Raw genomic sequence first — 22411 nt, forward strand, 5'->3', positions numbered from 1 at the left:
AATTCCTTCCTATTATGAAATTTCCCTTTTCCCACTTCTTTGTTCCCTCATGAAGTCATTGCAGGATCTCGCGCACAAAGAGCAAAAGGATATGCTTTGAAGCATCAAGAAAGGGCGAAGCAAATTTCCAGTATAAGTTGAGGAAGCCATGTTGGAAGTCCAGCCTATATTTTATTTAAATTCTCTATTCTTTTTTAGATATTATGCTTGCATTAGTGCAAGCATGTTGTCCTATATGATAATGCAAGCATAATGGTACCAACAAGATATCATAGTTTAAGCGGTGCAAGCAGACTGGTGCAAGCATGCACCCTGTCAGAACCATAGTACAATTTGTTCTTTTCATAGTATACGTCATAGGAAAGTGGTCATCATGAAAGTTTATAAGTACTTTCACTTAGTCGATGAGTACTTGTGCTATCATATTAAATAGGAGAAAATTATTTAAAGTACAAGGTTTTTTTAAGTTAAGAATCATGATCATTTTTTAATGAATGATAAGTTCTTTTTGAATTATGAAGGAGTGCAGAAGTGTTTAACCGTTACTTGGACATAATTGGCCCTTTCCACCATAATCCTAGATGTCCTTCACTCGTACTGATTACCTCACCTAGCCGTTAAAATGCCACCACAAGTACCAATCCAGCATGATCTAAAAAATGCCATGCATCCACGGCTATTTCAGTGGAATGAATGGGTGATAGGATGGAAGGGATGGTGGAAAGTTGGATCCCTGTCTATAAGAACCAATTTTCCCGGAGTTGCATGTAAATTCTCGACTGTTCATAACTGTTAAGCAGCGATGCTGCCTGTTCGAAGTGAACCCTCGTCTCTCAGTAGGGTAGAATAGACTGCTGAGTATCGCAATAGTCTTGCACTATTGCGAGACTCGGTCTTTCTTCAGTTCTTGTAAAAGTTTGACGGGCACGACAGTGAAGTGTTCTTACGGTTTGCCACAAGTTTCAAAAATGGTCGAGTAAAAATTGGGCCTCTAAAATTTGAATTTACGGAAGATTTTGTAGCAACAGCGACAGGCTTGGAAAATATTGGTGAGCAGTGGTTTAAAAATCAGAAACTAGAAAGCAAGCGATGGCAGCGTTTTGTTGTCGACAAGAAGATGAAGATAGATTGGAAGGAAGGAGTTCCGCGTTGTGCCCTGCTGGGACAATGGAAGTACCTCCTTTTGATCATGCAAATATTCGTAACCTGTGAGGGAAGGTACTCTCACACTTTTGTATATCATTTTAGGATGTTGCAGCATTTCGAAGCAGCCCGACACATCTGGTGGAGGATGAATTTCCCCTATTTTTTGCTTAAGAGCTTGGAAAAATGGCCAAAGGTGTGTGGGATGGACGGGCAGACCAGGATGACAAGAAGTTATATCACAACGACCTGACAAATATTTTGGTCCAGAAACAATTAGAAGTTAAAGGCATGACCTGGGAGGCGCTGTTAAAACAACTACATAAAAAGAGAGCTGCTGGAAAGGAGACAAAGGACCCCGCCAGCACAAGCAAGGGTCCGAGTAAGAATGTAAAGGGGAGTCCTTCTTGCACCAGTGCAAAAAGGAAATGATCTGAAAATCGAAAGAAGCAAGGGCCCCATCTGCAAATAATAAGACAACTAGTGTACCTGTTGAAGAGACTCCTTCTACGCCACTAGTACAGGCACAAACCCCCGAGGAAGACAGCCTGTCAGTCCTTGCGGACGCAACAAAATTTGCAGAGGTCGAAGATGACACTTTGTTGGAAGATTTCATTAAAAAGCCCCAGCAAAAGAATAAAGAATCTGATGCAGGCAAAGAACCACAGTCCCCACAGGATGTTGAATCCCCTCTTGCACCAGTACAAGAAGAAGAACCAGTGCAAGAAGAAGAAGAAGCAAAAGAAGAAGAAGCAGAAGAAGGAGAAGCAGAAGAAGAAGAACCAAAAGAAGAAGAATTTCCTGATGTAACCATGAGGGATACTGAGGTCCCTGAGGAAGACACAACCCCTGTCGAGACAGAAAAAGAAAAAGATTTGGTAACTCCTGCTGCTCGGGTAGTTGAACTAGAGCTTCAAGTGCAGAACTTAGAACAGCTCACAGCTAACGCGCAGGAGGATAAAGAACAGAGTAAAGAATAATTAACTATGGAGATACAGAAAAAGAAAAGAGAAGTTAAAGTATGGAAGTACCAAGTTGCGCAATGTTTCAAGTGACTTAAAAAGGTGACAAAGAAACTAAATAACATCAGAAAGAAGAAGTCTGAAACATTGCAGGCTGATGTTAGTATGCCAGAGCAGGATTGAGCTGGAATGCTCAAAGTTTTGAAGGTTTTTTGCAAAGGTAAAGAGTTGTGTGAGGACACACAATAGTTTACGGATGGAAGGATGTTAACCCCTGATTTGCTCTCTTTTTGCCATTTTCCCCTTCCTAAATCATAACCATATACCGCTGTTTTACCTCTCTTATACACCCTCATCTTGCACCAATCCAAGAACGGTGACATATTTCGTATAAACTTTATTTTTCATATTTTTAACTTAACTTAGCATTAATTAATCATTTATTACATGATTTCTTACTTTTAATCACTCTTTGTAACTTATCGATATCTCCAATGTTTATTTGGTAGTTATAGTACTTACCGTGACCGCTGATCCTAGTGCAGATCGGATCCTGCACTGTTGCCAACACAACAAATCCTTGCAGCAGATCCGAACCTCCTTGATCACTGCCTCGTTTTGAGCAGCTTTAGCCATGACAGCAAGATCGATCCAAAGGCAGCCCAGATCAAATCGCCTTGTTTGAGAAGCTTCAACCACGATAGAAAGATCGATCCAAAGGCAGCCGAGATCAAAACTGTGAAGAACGAAAGCTGGAGATTGGCTATGGCCAGTTTTGTTAACTTTCTAAGTTTAAAGGCCGAGAAGCTAAATTTTCTGGTTGGTTATGTAATCGGTTGAAAGATCTATTTTGGCCCTTGGCCAAAGATCTATATAATGTAGAATGTAAATAGGACTAAGGGAGTCTTTGGATGGAACAGAGACACAGCCAGAGAGGCGGTAACAGGTTGCTGTGTTTTATTATTGCTCGAATTTGAGTTGGACGATGTATTAACGCATGTAATTGTCTCAGTGAATTAATAAAAATGGAGCTCCGCCTCATGTTTTATAAATCGCATTTTTGTATTTGAGCTGATGAATTGATTGAAGTATTGAGTAGCATTTTTATTTAAAGGGGAAACACGCTGGTTGGCAAGGGCCCAACCAACCCAACACGTTTGCACCATATCCTGTTTCCTGTAATTTGTGTTTATATTGTCAAGTGTGATTTAATTTCAAGCACATGCATTCTTGTTTGAGTGAAAGCGGATCCGTTGTGTGAAGTAGATAAATTTCCTTTCCTGCACTTGATTTCAGATTGGTTTTCCCCGCCTGGTCCAAGCAGGAGAAATAAACCTGCACCAGTGCATGTTGGTGTGATATTTCCTTTTCTGCAATTCTGTTTGGTTGGTTTTCCCCGCCTGGTCCAAGCAGGAGAAATGAACCTGCACCAGTGCACGTTGGTGTGATGCAGCAAGCCTTCTTAGTCTACTTCCCGCAATTTTCTTTCTTTCATTAAATTCTTTATGATAGGATAAATGTATATGGATTGTTTCTTTATTCCTGCACTCTGTCAAGATCAAAAACATTCATTTTTATGTGTGCAATTTGATTTTATAGTATAATAGCACTTGCAATAACTAAGCATTCATTTTAAGAATTAAATGTTAAGTGCAAGAAGCTTTGATCCGGTGCAAGGACTAGTTTCTTGCCACGGGATCTGAGTGCTTTGAACCTAGAAAAGTTCAAGTCCTTGTAGGAAGTAAAACGCCTTTAGTAAAGACACCATTTATACCTTCTGCATCAATCTTTGTTCCTGCACTAGTGCAAGCAGACTGCGATAGTACAAGACAGATTAGTGCAAGAAGGAAATATCTAAAGGAGAAATTTTAAAGGCCCATCTGATGAGACTGCTAAGTGTCTCTACTAAAGAAAAACACACACTTAGTAGTTAAACAATAATTAGCTAGATTGATTGCCCTATATTTTTAATTCCCTCTTGCAAATGCATTCTTCCTTGTTCCAGTCTTAGAATATTTTGATGGTTCAAGTTGCCTTTTTCTCTTTTTAGTTTGATTTTGCAATCTTTCCTTTAAAGAAAGTAGGGATTTATATTAGAAAGATTCATACCATCTTTGGCATTGCCTGTGCTTCATCTCTAAGTTTACGGATCTCTCGGGTTGACAAATTAAGTGTTGAGGAGTTTGCTTAAGTGTAATTCCTACACCCAACAAATATGGTGCAGTGTAACAAGCACATGTAATGCAAGTGTAAGATCCACACACGCAACTGACATGCATGTGTTAGAGCCTAGATTGACCTCAGGTTGAAGAAAGGCAGTTCTAGGATAACCACAAACCAAGCTTAACCTGGTAACTAGCCCTACCAGGTCGGGAGAGGGCTCTCTCCTTATGAATCTCAGTCAAGATGACTAGATCATGAATCAAGATTTTATGCTAGGTATATTAGTTCAAGGGATTTTGATTGAATTTGTTGGTTTTGTGCTGGATCAAATGGAGATAGGCAATTTGGGTATGGGAAATTAGGTCAAGGTACAGGGTGTTCTATGGGGCAAGGTAGGTATAGGATTTTACACTTGAAATTGAGTGAGGTGAGAGGTCTAAGACTGGTGAGGAGCTGACGAGGGCATGCAAAGATCATGTATCCTTCTCAAACAATTGAAAACATAGAAAATTGAATGGCTTCCCAAAGCAGAGCACTGTAAACAATGAATTCTACCTATTTATCTTGATATCATTCAGCTAGAAGCAATGAATTAGATTGTGGCATACATAAAACATGAGAAAAACTGATAACAGAAGAAGAAACTATGCAAAAGCACCATACCACAAGTATCCCATAAAAATAGCTGCAACTCCTATTAATTTCCTTGCCAATTGCTTACAAAGGATGTACAATATTGTTTAGAGCATCCAAGTGTATCCAACCTTTGCTAATGACAGAAAAAATACATAATATTGACATAAAACCACCTATGCTAGCCATTAGGGGTCGAAACCAAGGGAAGAGGAGCTGTTACAACCATTTCCAAACAGGGACCAGGAATATAGGCAGTGGAACAACTTGCCTCTATAAGCATGGAAACTGATTCATTGACCCGAAAACCACCTCTAACTAATGAATCTACCCTCTAAGATCATTTCACTATTACATTCACATGCCAAGTCATTAATTACATCATCAAAATCATCCATGAGGAGAGAAAAAGAGAATTTACAGAGAAGACAGGCGAAATTTGATTTTTTTGGCAAACTTGCCAAAAGCATAGCGCCACTGGTCAAAAGCACAGCGTCACTTTCCACCTGCTTTTGGAGGCCTTTCCCTTAACCAAATTAAGCCCAAAATAGCTCACTAGAAAGGTATTCAAGTCTAGTTTTTGGAAAAACTTTAATTTTTGAATTTGGAGGTCATTTTGCCCCTCAAAACTTGAATCTCCCAAGACTACTTCTGTGTGTCCAAAATGAGGTAGAAAGGTCATTTTTTGGTAGTTTTTGGACCTTTTGGTGGGCCAATTTTGCTCTAAAACTTTTGAAATTTTTGGGATTGATGTGCTCATCATGTTGAATCCAAATATATAAACTTTTCCTTAAAATAATGCTCCAGGGAAGAGCGCAACGTCGCTGGCGCTATGCTTCTGGGCCAATTTTATGTGTTGGAAATTGCAAAATTTGAAAAATGCAAAAAATCATCAAAACTTGCCCAATTTTGGCATGGGACACTACCATCAGCTACTTTAATGGGCTAGTGAGTCTTCAGCTAATATCTTCAACTCATCTTGCTCCTTATTTCTCTTTAAAGCCTTCCTCAACCTAGCTTTAAGCTTCCTGATCCTCATGTTACATATTTTGTTGTGGGTCATTTAATGGTAGGCCATGTGGCAAAGCATCTTGTTATCCCTGTTGGCCTTTTCAATCAGCCCTTCAAGGTTTATGTTTACCCTCTCAAGCCAAGTTTCCATATCATTTTCAATCTCTTGCTCAATTGAAGTCAACTTGACATGAGCCTCCTTGGCCTTTTGCCTGTTTTCTTTGATCACTCGATTGTTTGTTTTCCTACTTTAAATATCTGATGATGAACTTAGATCTCTCTAAGTTATTTGTCAAGGATTTTATTTCAGCTTCTTTTTCCTTTACAATAATGTCTTTGACAGTTTCCAGATCCTGAGCTTCCATGTCAATAATGTCAACTCCATGATGAGTAAAGTGCTGCTGTGGCTCCTCATGCTCAACAAGATTAAAATCTCTTTCCTACTCATCACCAAGATCCTCTTCTTGCAGCTTTTCCTTACCCTTGCTCAACTTCTCAATCTGTACCTATTTTGCTAAAGAAGAAGGCAAAGCCCCTTCCACACCTTGTGGAGATAACATTTGCCTGTGGCCTGATGACAAAGGCAAGACCCCTTCCACACCTTGTGGAGATAATACTTGCCTAGAAGCTGTAAAAAGTTCCCTGGTACCCCTCTTATATGTCACAAACGCTGGCACTCCAACAATTTCAGTCTCTTTGACTTTTTCATGGTTTGAAGGTCCACCTTCTTCATGATGTACTGATGAAAAGATTTGTGGGCCTTTGAACATCTCATGAGAAATGAAAGTCTCCCATGGCATGTTAAGGAGGCTCAGGTGGTGAAGAACAATGATTTTGATCAAAAAGTAACGGTAAATTCTATTCAACTACTGGGGGTATGGCTTCCTTTGTACAATATGAGCCATCTTCTCAATGTTTCTAAACATGAAGTAAGGGAGATTCATCATCTTTACTCTAGTGAAATGCATGAGAAGTCTAATGTGATAGGCATACAACCGAGAGAACCTACCTTCACAAGTGAAGTACTTGATAATGATTTTCATCAATGGGGCATACCTGTCTTCCAAAAACTTGAAGGGGAATACTCTCTTCATTTGGTCTCTGTATCTAGCCTTGATGTAAGGCTCATAGTACTCCTTATCAATATCCTGACCTTTGTACCAATTTTCACCCACATCTGGAATTCCTGTAGCCTCTGAGATGACAACTGGTGATATGGTGAAGGTTATTCCGGCAAGGGTTACTTCATTACTGTGCAAATGAGTCACAAATAGCCTAGCCAACTCATGATGAAATCTGACTCTTTCTATCATTTCACAAAAATCAAAGCATGCCTGGTGTTTAAAGCAAGAAATGGCAAGTGGACAAGCTTGTAACTCCCTCAAACTAGTGGGCTCTTCTTTGATAATTCTTCCTCCTTTATGAGGCTTCCTCTGCTGCTTATGTCTCTCCATGGAACTATCACTGAGTGTCTCTTCCTCATAGTCATATTCACTGTCTCTTTCCATTGTTTTTCTGTGGCTGTGAACACTTATGGTTTTATATGGACAATGATGGGATAGGGTGGAGGAATGAAATGAACAGAGTGAAGATGAAGGAATATGTGAGAGTATGATGTGTGAATAGGTTTTTAGGGATGAGTAGGGTTTTAGGGAGAGTGGGTAGGGTTTATAGGGTTGATGGAGAGTGTAAGTAGGAATTTAGGGAAAATGTATGAGGGGAATGGATTTAGGAAATATGGTATGTGGGAATGAGGTTTAGGGAATAATGACAAGTAGATAGGGTAAATAAAGCACTACTGAAACGAGGAAGACTAGGGTTTCACCCTAGAAGATAGGGTTTTAGATTTAAGAATGGAAAACACCAAACTTGGAAAACAAAACTCTAAAACATAAGATATGATAAATGTACTTACTTGTAAGAGAGAGAAATTGAAGGTTTTGAGGTGAATTTGGCAGTTTTGGAACAATTTGGGAGATTTGGGGCTTGACTAGGCAGAAGTGCAGTGCCTCACACAGGTGCGCAACGCCACTCTAAAAGTGCAGCGCCTGTGTAAAATTGCACATGGAAATGCTGCCAGGTGTGCAGCGCCAACTCAAAAAAGCGTAGCGCTCTCCTCAAAAGCGCAACGTCGCTCAAATTTTCCAAAAACTCAGTGACTCACTTGTTTTTGCCCAATAATGCTTGAAATCGATCCTTAGCTCTCCTTTTGGCACTTTGAAATTCAACAATAACACAATGAAATGATAAATAGAAGGATGGCTTTATATAGCTTTCATTTTTTGATTTTTTGTTGGTGAAAATCCCACTTTTATAATGTCTATCTGCTTTTTCCAATACTCTGTTTTTTGATGCTTGGCTTCTTTGCTTTGATATGTGGACTGATGCTCAAATTCTTTTGATTTTTTGCAGTGGCAGTACTTTGGCAACGTCACCATATTTCCAGGAGCAGCATGGAACCATTATTACATATGAGAACATTAAAATTACATCAAATTTAAAGATAAAATACAAATGCTCTGTTTTCACCTCAAAACTAGTTTTGAGGTGAGAACTTCATTAAGCTTAGAAATTAACAAACTATGAATTTTCTGATCATTATTGAGCTCCTCATGTCTTTGCTGACCATTATTAGCAATAAACACTGAATTTTGACCATGGTGGAAACCTTAATACCTAATGAAATGAATTGCAAAGGGAACATGTGCCATGACTGAAATATATGGAAGAGGATCAACAAGTACAGATCATGAGGGAAAATTGAAGTAAACCCTACCATCAGTGAATCCATGACCTAACGGAATGAAAACTCATCAGTATGGGACTCCTAGTATGAAATGCAAAAGAGCAGATTTTGATCACTGATGGCAGTGTGAAGACACTGACACTAACATTGGCTCCAATGGGGATGGTATCTCCTTGGAGGTGCCAAGAACACCGTAGACCTAGTAGCCTTAGCTATTGGGAAACGCAGTCAAAATTTTTCAAAAACTGAATACTGACACAATGAAAACTGGAACTAATGACTTAACGACACAAATTGTCTCTGAAACTGTCTTCAAAATTACTGGAAAAATGACTCAAGAATTACTTAACTGAAACAAGTACTTACTAAGCTTTTTAATGGCAGCTGAACATCGATATTTGAGGGCTTCAAATCATGATGAAAACCACCTGCCTATGGATGAAATATGTACAATCATGTGAAGTGGGCCTTCCAATGTAACCAATCCAGCAGATGGCTACTTACTGAAATTCTGCTCTCACTTCCCTGAGCAGGTAGAACGATGTGCATATATGCAACTCACAATAACAACTAAAACCAAGGCTTATGCTAACGAACCAAGCAACATCCATCTTCTCTAATGCTTGCAAAAGAATTCCCAAGGGATCTTAAAAATCCTGAAGCACTAGCTTGTCTTGAGATCCAACAAAAAAAATACAAGTACTCCCTTCATTCTGATATGAAAGAACAGTTAGTTGCTGATTGATAGGAAGGCATAGAGAAGTATAAGCTTCTACTATCTGAGTGTTGGCTGTAAGTTCCTTGAGCATGAGAAATTCTAACTCGATTTCTGGCATATTGTCTCTCTCAGGCTCATATTCCTCAATTTCATAGTCTAAGTCATTCTTAAACAGAAAACATTCTTCAATATTATCAAACATGATAGCCCTATCATCTTCATGAAAGAAAAAAATATCTGTTCGCTGACCTATAAATCTAATTTCAAGACTGTCATCATTTTCAAAAGTGGAAGAAGCTTCAATAACACCTTCTTGACTATGTGAACATTGCAAACCTGCATTAGCTTGGGTTGTAACATGACCTTTCAGGAGTTGATCTATCTCATCTTCAGATAGAGGAGAAAGTACTTTTTGTTTTCTTTTGCTAAAACAATAATTGTCTTCTTAATCTCCTAAAGATTCACAAGGTTGTTGAATATCTTCATTAATTTCAAGAAAAGAAGTATATAAATTTTCCTCAAACTGCTGATTCATTTCATGTGATTCATGTTGACTATCAAGATGCAAAAATCCTTCATCTTCAAGCAAAGAAGAAGCTACTGTATGTTGATTATGATCTTATGTAACAAAGTGACTGGCTTTTTGAGACTATTGTTGAAGGGAAAAATCAAATAAGGCTTCAATGATTTCTTCATCATCACGATCTGAATCTAGATCTGGAATAGCCAAATTGACTTTATCACAATCTGAAATTGGAACTTGATTTTCTTGTGTACCGTCTTCTGCTATGTTCATAACTGAAATAAGACCTTGTCTTCCATCATTTTCATTTGTACTAAGATCTTGAACCTACTGCAAATTTTCCTGAGAATCTTGACAAGTATCCTCTAAGCTCTCTTTATGTTGCTGAAATGGATTTTCATACAGGATTTCCATGATCTCATCGTCCATGAAGTCATCATCTTCATAAATTTTCTCAAGATTTTCAATAAAACAATAAACATGTTTGCAACAGTCCTGAACTAAATTTAAGGATGGATAAGATTCTTTATACCTTTCAAAGAACATGGTATGAAAGTCTTTTAAACAGTAAATACAAGCAGGCAGCAAACTTTCATACCAAGATCGGGCTTCACCTTCTAGAGTGGCCATGAATATCTTCATCAAGAAATATTTAGGAAAATCAACCTTCAACTTGTGAATATGCATGTGAAATCTAACCAGATGTAAAGCAGCATCATTCCTATCATCATCTTTAAATGTAGGAAAATTCCTTTGCAAAGCTACCTTAGGAATTTTATTTGGGAAACCTGGAATGTGATCTCGGCTCATGGGACCATACCTCCGAGCAAACAAATCCATTTCGATAACAATGAATTCACCAAGAAATTCTTCAGGCTCTCGGTTCTTGAAGAGTAGAGTTGCCATAAAAATTTTGAACCTTGGGATTTTTCGACACTGGAGTCGCTAGGTGAATGATTTCAGCCTTCCAGTGTGTGATTGTTGTCCACCATCAATAATCAGATCTAAACTTGATACATTTTTCTGAGGTACACAAAACTACGTTCCCTAGTATGGTCGCCACTATGTTAGAGCCTAGATTGACCTCAGGTTGAAGAAAGGCAATTCTAGGATAACCACAAACCAAGCTTAACCTGATAGCTAGCCCTACCAGGTCTGGAGAGGGCTCTCTCCTTATGAATCTCAGTCAAGATGACTGGATCATGAATCAAGATTTTATGCTAGGTATAGTAGCTCAAAGGATTTTGATTAAATTTGTTGGTTTTGTGCTGGATCAGATGGAGCTAGGCAATTTGGGTTTGGGAAATTAAGTCAGAGTACAGGGTGTTCTATGGGGCAAGGTAGGTATAAGCTTTTACACTTGAAATTGAGTGAGGTGAGAGGTCTAAGACTGGTGAGGAACTGAGGAGGGCATGCAAAGATCATGTATCCTTCTCAAACAGTTGAAAACATAGAAAACTGAATGGCTTCCCAAAGCAGAGCACTGTAAACAATGAATTCTACCTATCTATCTTGATATCATTCAGCTAGAAGAAATGAATTAGATTGTGGCATGCATAAAACATGAGAAAAACTAATATTAGAAGAAGAAACTATGCAAAAGCACCATACCACAAGTATCCCTTAAAAATAGCTACAACTCCTATTAATTTCCTTTCCAATTGCTTACAAATGATGTACAATATTGTTCAGAGAATCCAAGTGTATCCAACCTTTGCTAATGACAGAAAAATACATAGTATAGACATAAAACCACCTATGCTAGCCATTAGGGGTCGAAACCAAGAGAAGAGGAGCTGTTACAACCATTTCCAAACAGGGACCAAGAATATAGGCAGTGGAACAACTTGCCTCTATAAGCATGGAAACTGATTCATTGACTCGAAAACCACCTCTAACTAATGAATCTACCCTCTAAGATCATTTCACTATTACATTCACATGCCAAGTCATTAATTACATCATCAACATCATCCATGAGGAGAGAAAAAGTGAATTTACAAAGAAGACAGGCAAAATTTGATTTTTCTGACAAACTTGCCAAAAGCATAGCACCACTGGTCAAAAGCGTAGCGCCGCTTTCCACCTGCTTTTGGAGGCCTTCCCCTTAACCAAATTGAGCCCAAGATAGCTCATTGGAAAGGTCTTCAAGTCTAGTTTCTGGAACAACTTTAATTTTTTAATTAAAGGTAATTTCCCCCCTCAAAACGTGAATCTCCCAAGACTGATTCTGTGTGTCCAAAATGATGCAAAAGGGTCATTTTTTGGTAGTTTTTGACCTTTTGGTGGGCCAGTTTTGCTCCAAAACTTTTGAAATTTTCTGGGATGGATGCTCTCATCATGCTAAATCCAAATATATAAATTTTTCCTTCAACAAATTCTCCAGGGAAAAGTGCAACACTGGTGGCGCTGTGCTTCTGGGCCAGTTTTCTGTGTTGGAAATTGCAAAATTTCAAAAATGCAAAAAATCATCAAAACTTGCCCAATTTTCGCACGGGACACCACCATCAGCTACTTTTATGGGCTAGTGAGTCTTCAACTAATATCTTCAACTTATCTTGCTCCCTTTTTCTCTTTAAATCCTTCCTCAACTTAGCTTTAAGCTTCCTAATCCCCATGTTACAGATTTTGTTGTGGGTCATGTAATGGTAGGCCATGTGGCGAAGCATCTTCTTATCCCTGTTGGCCTTTTCAATAAGCCCTTCAAGGTGTATTTCTACCCTCTCAAGGCAAGTTTCCCTATCATTTCAATCTCTTGCTCAATTGAAGTCAACTTGACATGAGTCTCCTTGGCCTTTTACCTGTTTTCTTTGATCATTTGCAGCTCCATGAGGACTTGCTTGTCACTCGATTGTTTGTTTTCCTACTCTAAAAATATCTATTGATGAACTTAGCTCTCTCTAAGTTATCTGCCAAGGATTTTATTTCAGATTCTTGTTCCTTTATGAAAATGTCTTTGACAGTTTCCGGATCCTGAGCTTCCAAGTCAATAATTATAACTCCATGATGAGTAAAGTGCTGTTGTGGCTCCTCATGCTCAACAAGATTGAAATCTCTTTCCTGCTCATCACCAAGATCCTCTTCTTGCACCTTTTCCTTGCCCTTTATCAACTACTCAACCTGTAACTATTTTTCTGAAGAAGAAGGCAAAGCCCCTTCCCCACCTTGTGGAGATAGCATTTTCCTGTGGCCTAATGACGAAGGCAAGACCCCTTCCACACCTTGTGGAGATAATACTTGCCTAGCAGCTGCAAAAAGTTTCCTAGTACCCCTCTTATACGTCACAAACACTGGCTCTCCAACAGTTTCAATCGATTTGACTTTTTCATGGCTTGAAGGTCCACCTTCTTCATGATGTATTGATGAAAATATTTGTGGGCCTTTGAACATCTCATGAGAAATGAAAGTCTCCCATGGCATGTTAAGGAGGATCAGGTGGTGAAGAACAACGATTTTGATCAAAGAGTAATGGTAAATGCTATTCAACTGCTGGGGGTATGTCTTCCTTTGTACAATATCTACCATCTTCTCAATGTTTATAAACATGAATTAAGGGATATTCATCATCTTTACTCTAGTGAAATGCATGAGAAGTCTAATGTGATAGGCATACAATCGGGAGAACCTACCTTCACAAGTGAATTACTTGATAATGATTTTCATCAATGGGGCATACCTGTCTTCCAAAAACTTGAAGGGGAATACTCTCTTCATTTGGTCTCTTTATCTAGCCTTGATGTAAGGCTCATAGTACTCCTGATCAATATCCTAACATTTGTACCAATTTTCACCCACATTTGGAATTCCTGTAGCCTCTAAGATGACAGCTAGTGATATTGTGAAGGTTATTCCGTTAAGGGTTACTTCATTACTGTGCAAATGAGTCACAAATAGCCTAGCCAACTCATGATGAAACCTGACTCTTTCTATCATTTCACAAAAATCAAAGCATGCCTGGTGTTTAAAGCAAGAAATGACAAGTGGACAAGCTTGTAACTCCCTCAAACTAGTGGGCTCTTCTCTGATAATCCTTATTCCTTTATGAGGTTTCGTCTGCTGCTTATGTCTCTCCATGGAATTATCACTAAGTGTCTCTTCCTCATACTTAGTCATATTCACTGTCTCTTTCCATTGTTTTTCTGTGGCTGTGAACACTTATGGTTTTATATGGACAATGATGGGATAGGGCAGAGGAATGAAATGAACAGGGTGAAGATGAAGGAATATGTGAGAGTCTGATGTGTGAACAGGTTTTTAGGGATGAGTAGGGTTTTAGGGAGAGTGGGTAGGGTTTGTAGGGTTGATAGAGAGTGTAAGTAGGAATTTAGGGAAAATGTATGAAGGGAATGGGATTTAGGAAATATGGTATGTGGGACTGGGGTTTAGGGAATAATGGAAAGTAGGTAGGGTAAATAAAACACTAGTGAAATGAGGAAAACTAGGGTTTCACCCTAGAAGCTAGGGTTTTAGATTTAAGAATGCAAAACACAAAATTTGGCAAACAAAACCCTAAAACATAAGATATGATAAATATACTTACTTATAAGAGAGAGAAATTGAAGGTTTTGAGGTGAATTTGGCAGTTTTGGAACGATTTGGGTGATTTGGGGCTTGGCTAGGTAGAAGCGCAGTGCCTCACACAGGTGCACAACGCCACTCTGAAAGTGCAGCGCCTGTGTAAAATTGCATAGGGAAATGCTGCCAGATGTGCAACGCCAACTCAAAAACGTAGCGCCCTCCTCAAAAGCACAATGCTGCTCAAATTTTCCAAAAACACAACGACTCACTTGTATTTTCCCAATAATGCTTGAAATTGATCCTTAGCTCTCCTTTTGGCACTTTGAACTTCAACACTAACACAATGAAATGATAAATAGAAGGATGGATTTATATAGCTTTCACTTTTTGATTTATTGTTGGTGAAAACCCACTTTTATAATGTCTATCTGCTTTTTCCAATACTCTATTTTTTATGCTTGGTTTCTTTGTTTTGATATGTGGATTGATGCTCAAATTCTTTTGACTTTTTGCAGTGGCAGTACTTTGGCAACATCACTAGATTTCCAGGAGCAGCATGGAACCATTATTACATATGAGAACATTAAAATTACATCAAATTTAAAGATAAAATACAAATGCTCTGTTTTCACCTCAAATCTAGTTTTGAGGTGAGAGCTTCATTAAGCTTACAAATTAACAAATTATGACTTTTCTGATCATTATTGAGCTCCTCATGTCTTTGCTAACCATTATTAGCAATAATCACCGAATTTTGACCATGGTGGAAACCCTAAGACCTAAAGAAATGAATTGCAAAAGGAACATGAGCCATGACTGAAATATATGGAAGAGGATCAGCAAGTATAGATCATGAAGGAAAATTGAAGTAAACCCTACCATCAATGAATCCATGACCTAATGGAATGCAAACTCATCAGCATGGGACTCCTACTATGAAATGCAAAAGAGCAGATTTTGATCACTAATGGCAGTGTGAAGACACTGACACTAACAACATGCATGACCAACACATTCACCCATATCTGTAGCACTAGATATGACCCAAAGAGAGCATAACCATGCTCTGATACCAATCTGTAACAACCCCTCCCAGGTCTACCCAAAGTAACCATGCCAACCGGGGTAAACATGAGAAGAGAGGCTACTATGATCCAATTCGACCTCCTATGTCACCTTAAGGAAGTGGAATCTATGAAATATTCCATACAATCATCCAACATCATCATCACACTCCTCAGGAGACAAGTCAACCACTCAGACAACTTGTCCTTGGGTCCCACTGCTATTCTGCAGCTCCTAGGCCTCAGTCGCTCTCATGCTATGGGAAAGGGAGTGACCAACAACCTAAAGGCACTCTCACAAGCCTGCATGCTAGCAACTTTGGTCCAGAATTTCAAGTTCTGTGCCAACAACCCTGGGATTTGAGCCACTTTTCTAGCCCAGAATCTTGGCCTCTGCCCAGAACTTGTTGTAACTTATAGAATTCATTAAAAACACAACAACCATGCTTATCAATAAAAAATCACCCTTAGGACTAGGCCTGAGCATCCCCAATCGGTACTGACATTATATCAAACACTTGGCATCAATGAAACCTACAGGTCTAGGATATAAGACAGAGCATAAATGACTGAAAGAAATTATGAAAAATAACCAGAAGGATCACCTCCTTCTCCATTGAACTACTACATTGTCAATTAGGTTTTGCATCCATCAATTTAACAATTACAAGTAAATATATGAAATAACCATGACATGAACCAATCATTCAACTATGCTTATAACCAACATAAAACCATATAAATATCCGAGATATGATATCCATTAAATCCACATACAAATCAACACAAAATTAAGAGAAATTAGCTTTTATTAATCATAGGAAAATTTGACCAGGTTCGAAACTTCCATGTACCACCTAACCATAGACATGGTTGAACCAAATCTCTCTTTCTTCCAGTCTCCCCTGTGCCATTTTCCAAGCATGAATGTGGGATCTCATAGAACAACCAATCCATTAACAATTAAGGGAATTCAGAGGTTAAATCACCTCCACCCTCATCCAAACGTGATCACACCAAAACTGCTGCTCCGATAACAACCGAATATAACTTGGAATGCCATATGGAATCCCTCACTATCCTTGAGGAATTTTCTGTCTCCTTGTCTCTTATGCTTTACGGAAATCCAAACGCGAATCATTAGGTCCTAAACTGAGATTTCTCCCTCAGGATTTACCGTGTATGCCGCCAAAACCGGTCAAGGGATTCCTAGGCCTTCGTGAATGGACCTTGAGACCACCTCCATCACAGATTCCGAAATCCATCCAACAATTCCAGAGTTCCAAAAATGAACTAAACATCCCAACATACCATTGCATCCGGAAAAAGGCTAGGCTAGGCTGAAAACCACTGTCATAACCCGCCAAGACCATGCCACCGACATTAAGAGAAACATACACCAACATGAAAAGTCATGCATGTCCAAAATAGATAGGAAATCACACATAAAAAAGGTTACCTGCAGGTATTCCTGTTGAAGCTGCTTGATCCTGCTTTCCTTCCTTTTTCCTTGCTTGCTTTTCTTTTCCTTTGCTCCAAACTAGAGTGCTCCAAGAAAACTCTAGGTGACCAAGAGAGTGAGAAAGAGAGAGAGAATAATGAGAGAGCTCCAAAATTGAACTTGACAAAAGCCATGAATTGATCCTTAGAAGCCTTTTTATGCATGAGGCCTCTAATTTCTTCATTTTCCATTTTTTTCCTTCAATTTCCTCCTCACATATAACTTGTGACCTTTTACCTTCATTTTTTCATAATTTCCTTTATTTTCATAAATAAATGTGCCACAAATTCCTTTTTGCCTTTTAATGCCTTTTCCTTAGCCTTTGCCAAATTTCCTTAGCCAAAACACACATCCAGTGATGTCCACTAGGATTTATTTTCCCAACATTCAGCTTGGAATAAGTGTCCCTTAACTGTGGTCTTATTTGGCCTTTATTAACTTTTATTACATGAAAATTTCCACCGGGGTTGTTACATATACTCATGCACATTTGCTTCAACCAAAAAATAATTATAATGTCTATGGAGATTTATAAACACAACTTGATATAGTATTTACAATAATATACACATATATACATATGCACATTTGCTTCAACCAACAAATAAAAGGATATGATGTTTGCATTAGTAACAAGGGAATCCAGAGGCTCACACCTCAACCCTTCAAAGTAGCACCGAGATTCACCTCCTTCCCAAGAAGTCCATAATTGACTGCCAAAATCAAAGTCCACATCCAATGTCCAGTGCTACAATCCTTGCGCTACCTATCCTCTCAACGAACAATTATCGGTTCATTGTTTCAGGGCAAACTCCTAATGTGTTTATGATTCCATATGACAATGCTAATGATCAAAACAAATTCATTCCATAGCCTTCCCTTCTTTGCTACACAGTCCCTCGGGAAATTCGGTCACCCCCTTCCATGCTATCACACACCTTCCAAGTTCTGCTAGCATCCCCATCTCCAGAAATCCATCCCTTGGCAAGGTTTCCTCACTTTGAAAGTTCCACAAGCCAAGGCATATCCCTGCCTCAAAACCATAATATCGATCATATCATGCTCATGGAAATAAATAGACACTACTAGGTACAGTGTCCCACAATGGCCTTTCTCTGGAAGTGCTTTACCAACATATTATTGCTTGTTCCAATTCCTTTTGTTATTGTTGCTAATTCTTACAGTCCGTTTCGATCACCCAAACTGAGAATTTCCCACTTTCTTATACCGAGAACATAATTTTCATTAGACCCAAAAGGAACTAAAATAAATTCAAATCATACCTCATTGGTGGCCCATCAATAAGGTACACTTGAATTTTTGTTTCCCTTCCTATCACAACAAGTAAAATTATCTCTTCAATCAAACCATCAAGTATAAACATATCACATCTAGTTAGAAAAAAACTCAATCATCATATATCAAAATCATAGATCACATGTAACCATCATAGATCAGAGTCGTAGATTACATGCATAATTAAAACTAAAATAAAATAGTTATACTTATCTTTCAAATGGTTCTTTTCTCAAGCCTTTTTTATTTTGTTCCTTCCATACACACACTGGATCGGTTGCCAAACCCGGCAAGCACCCAATCCCTTCTCTTCTCATCAATCACGTACACACACATACAGTTTAGATCACATGCATACACCCACAATACATACAACTACCCCTGGTGTACAACACAACACATACACCTACACCTGATGTACAATACAACAAATATACGTACATAGAGTACAACACTATGGACACCCATGTTACAATACAACGACTACACAATACACACAATAAAATACCACATTTGCACAACACAATGTGTATGATGTGTACACAATACCAGATGTACACAACACCACCTACATAATGTGTACACAACACCACATGTACACAACGCCACCTGTACAATGTGTACACAACACAACATGTACACAAAACCACATGCACAATGTGTATACAACACTAGATGCACATAGTACCACATGTATACAACACCACATGCACACAACACCATATGTACACATCACCACATATACAACATGTACACAACACCATATGTACACAACACTGCATATCCAACATGCACACATCACCATATGTACACATCACCACATATACAACATGTACACAACACCACATATATAACATGTACACAACACCAATACTGCACATCTAGAGACCACACCATCTATACCAAGAAACCTTGATTCTAGTGTGTCTCTGCTATCCATGTTTTTCCTGGCATGTCGTAGATCACAATACTTTCATTCTGCTGATGTATCTCTCAACATTACTTGCCATAGCATAAACATGGCCATAGTATAAATGCATAATATCAATCACATCCACATGATACTAAGCTCATAGATCTATCAGGGCTACTCTTCCCACTTGATTCCTCATAAGATATGGAACCTCTTCATGCCATTCACCTACATAAACAATCATTCCTCCACAAGCATGATCCCTAACGACCTCGTCAGGAAAAAAAATACATACATACATGTATACATATATAGGCATCAATATAATCACAATCACAACATAACTACCATATATCATAAGGTATAGGTTGGAGAAATCCATTTATGTGTGCATAACATGCAAAATAATGAGAATAACAGTTCCTAGCTTAGCCAAGTAATTTTTTTATCTTAAGCCAATTTACTTTACCTTTCCTGCTACATTTCTCATGATTGTCCTGCCATTTTCCATTTACCCCAATGGACCCAACCAACCCAACTGGTTGTCATGTTCTTGCCTCCAATTGCCCTTATTCACACATTGGCTTCATCTGAGTCTTATATTACATGTTGGGTACCAAAATTCTCTCCTGATGCTCCATTAAATTTATTTTTTCCCAACCAATTCCCAAGATCCTCAAAACATAAAAGGCAAGAACAAAAGGAAAATAAGAAGAAAACCATGGAAAACCAACAACAATACAACACCACAAACAAAGTGGCATGGCCATGCACCATACAGAATAAAAAACGCAAATCAAGCACAAAAAAATCACAAAACATCAAAAGCACAAGACTTCCAACAAACACAATGACTCAATCCCCATGGTTTTTGGGTGCTTCGAAGGATTCATGAGTGAAATATTAGCCCAAGCCTTCTTCAAGATATATGGCATTCTCTTTTTACATTTGATTCCCTGCATCATGCAACATTATCTCATGATTTTATTCATGCCTTTACAAGATTAGAACTCAACCTCTTATCTCAAATATCAACCTTAAGATAACAACCTATCAAATACATATTCATGAATATAACACATATCCACATAATGTCAGCCAAAATTAAGGTTAAGAAAACTTTTTGTATTCATGCAAAGCACTCATTCATTTGGAATTATGGTTTCCAAACATAACCAAAGGAATTCTCACCCATTTAATTTATTTTACCTTTTTTACCTTGCTGCACTTGAGTCTTATTATGTGCTATCACATTCACCCAGATGTTAGTTATATAAACAAATCAAATATAGCCTTGTCATGCCAATACCAATCATGTTTGGCCTACAACTATTCACACATGTTAGTCACATTTTCCAAAGATCAAGACATCATGTCTATTAATTTGAAATCAGCATTTACCAAGGATAACATCCATGTCATAGTCTGAAATAAACTCATAATGATTAGTTATAGTGCTACAACTAGCACACACGTGCACTTAAGTGCATATTAGTTGTCTCAACACATATTATGTTAGTACAACTGTCCTAAAACAATATCATTCCTTCATACAAGCTTATAAGCACATACTAATATCATGCACTTAATCAAGGATCCGAACAAATTGTAAACATACCCACTTACTATCTATGGTCTACACTAAGGTAGAAGGAGGCAACTACTATAATGGATCCATCTCAAATGTACAATTATGAAAATGGGATCTCCAAAGATCTACTAAATTTAACCATACTTGCCACAACTTGATTTTCATTTCTCATACATTTTGTATGAGATAAAATCAGAAACATTACACTTATTCCACTTGTAACATACTAACTGAAAACATGCCACATAATCATGCCACTTTTCCATTTCCTTACATGCAACTTTTCAAATTCCTTGCATGCAACCTTTCAAATTCATTGCATGCAAATCTTCAAATTATTGGATGCAAATAGGCATAGATAAAATACAACCATATTATCATATGACAATATTATCCCATCCAAAAAATTAATATTTTCTTCAAATAATTACCATAGTATTACATTTTTTTCAAACAACTACTATACTATTATATTTGCATGTAAGCATTTCTTCAAACACTTTACATGCAAACTAATATAGAAAACTCTTTGCATACAAGTAAGCATATATCATCTACAACAATACTATTACACATCAATACTATCCCCAACCACAAACAACATACTCATTAAGACAATTTATCAAACACTTTGTATGCAATGGATCATTGAACCATCTAAGTATTTCATCAAACAATTTGCATGCAAATTAATATGGTGAATGATTCAATGCGTATATCCTAAATTGCATAGTACAAGTTATGGAAACTGGACCATATTATTAGTGGGAGTCACCCTCACTATGGTTCAAGTTTCAACTTATGAAATTTCATAGATGAAAAGTTATAACAAAAATACCAACACAATCCTATTTGGTGCACAATTCTAGGAGCAATAAGGAAACTTTACTTCCACTGGTCCTATATCCTAAAATATAGTGACCTAATGTTTGGAATTTTTATCACAATATCATTGGGATTTCCCCTCACTATGGAAAAATTTTCAACTCATGATACAACCTAGAATAAAAGTTATAATAGAAATATCAACGTGACATGTTTGAGCCCTGATTTTAGGAGCATTGAGAAGACTCGAATTCCTTTGCTCATATCTCCGAAATTATCAGGACCCAATATCTGAAATTTATACCACATGATCAATGATATTTCCCCTCAATGTGGATAGTTTTCCTGCTTATATAACCTAACAAAAGATAAGTTATGATAGAAATTCCAACATGACCTGTTTAAAGAAGCATTCAAGAGGGTCATCTTCCTCAGATCATATTTCATAAAATAGAACCAATATCTGAAATTTTAACCACATTATCACTGGTATTTACCCTCAATGTGGACATATTTTTAGCTTTTGAAACTCCACAAAATAAAATTTATAATGGAAATGAAATCGATTGTACTCATTGATCCCTTTGTTCTTCATTTCATCTATGATAAAGCCCATTCAATGCAAGTATTTGCATCTAGAAACACTAATACCACTTTGTAACACCCCACCCCACATTTACCTAATTTAACATACTTACCAAGATAAACATGAGCTGAGAGTTACTATGCATAACCCAACTTCCAAGATGCAGTTACAGAAATGGGGTTTAACTTGCCAACACATGCTATTCATTTTTACAAACA

This window comes from Pinus tabuliformis, chromosome J (genome assembly GCF_031772625.1).
Source record: "Pinus tabuliformis cultivar Carrire ecotype Pingquan chromosome J, CPIR1, whole genome shotgun sequence".
In the NCBI taxonomy this organism is placed as follows: Eukaryota; Viridiplantae; Streptophyta; class Pinopsida; order Pinales; family Pinaceae; genus Pinus; species Pinus tabuliformis.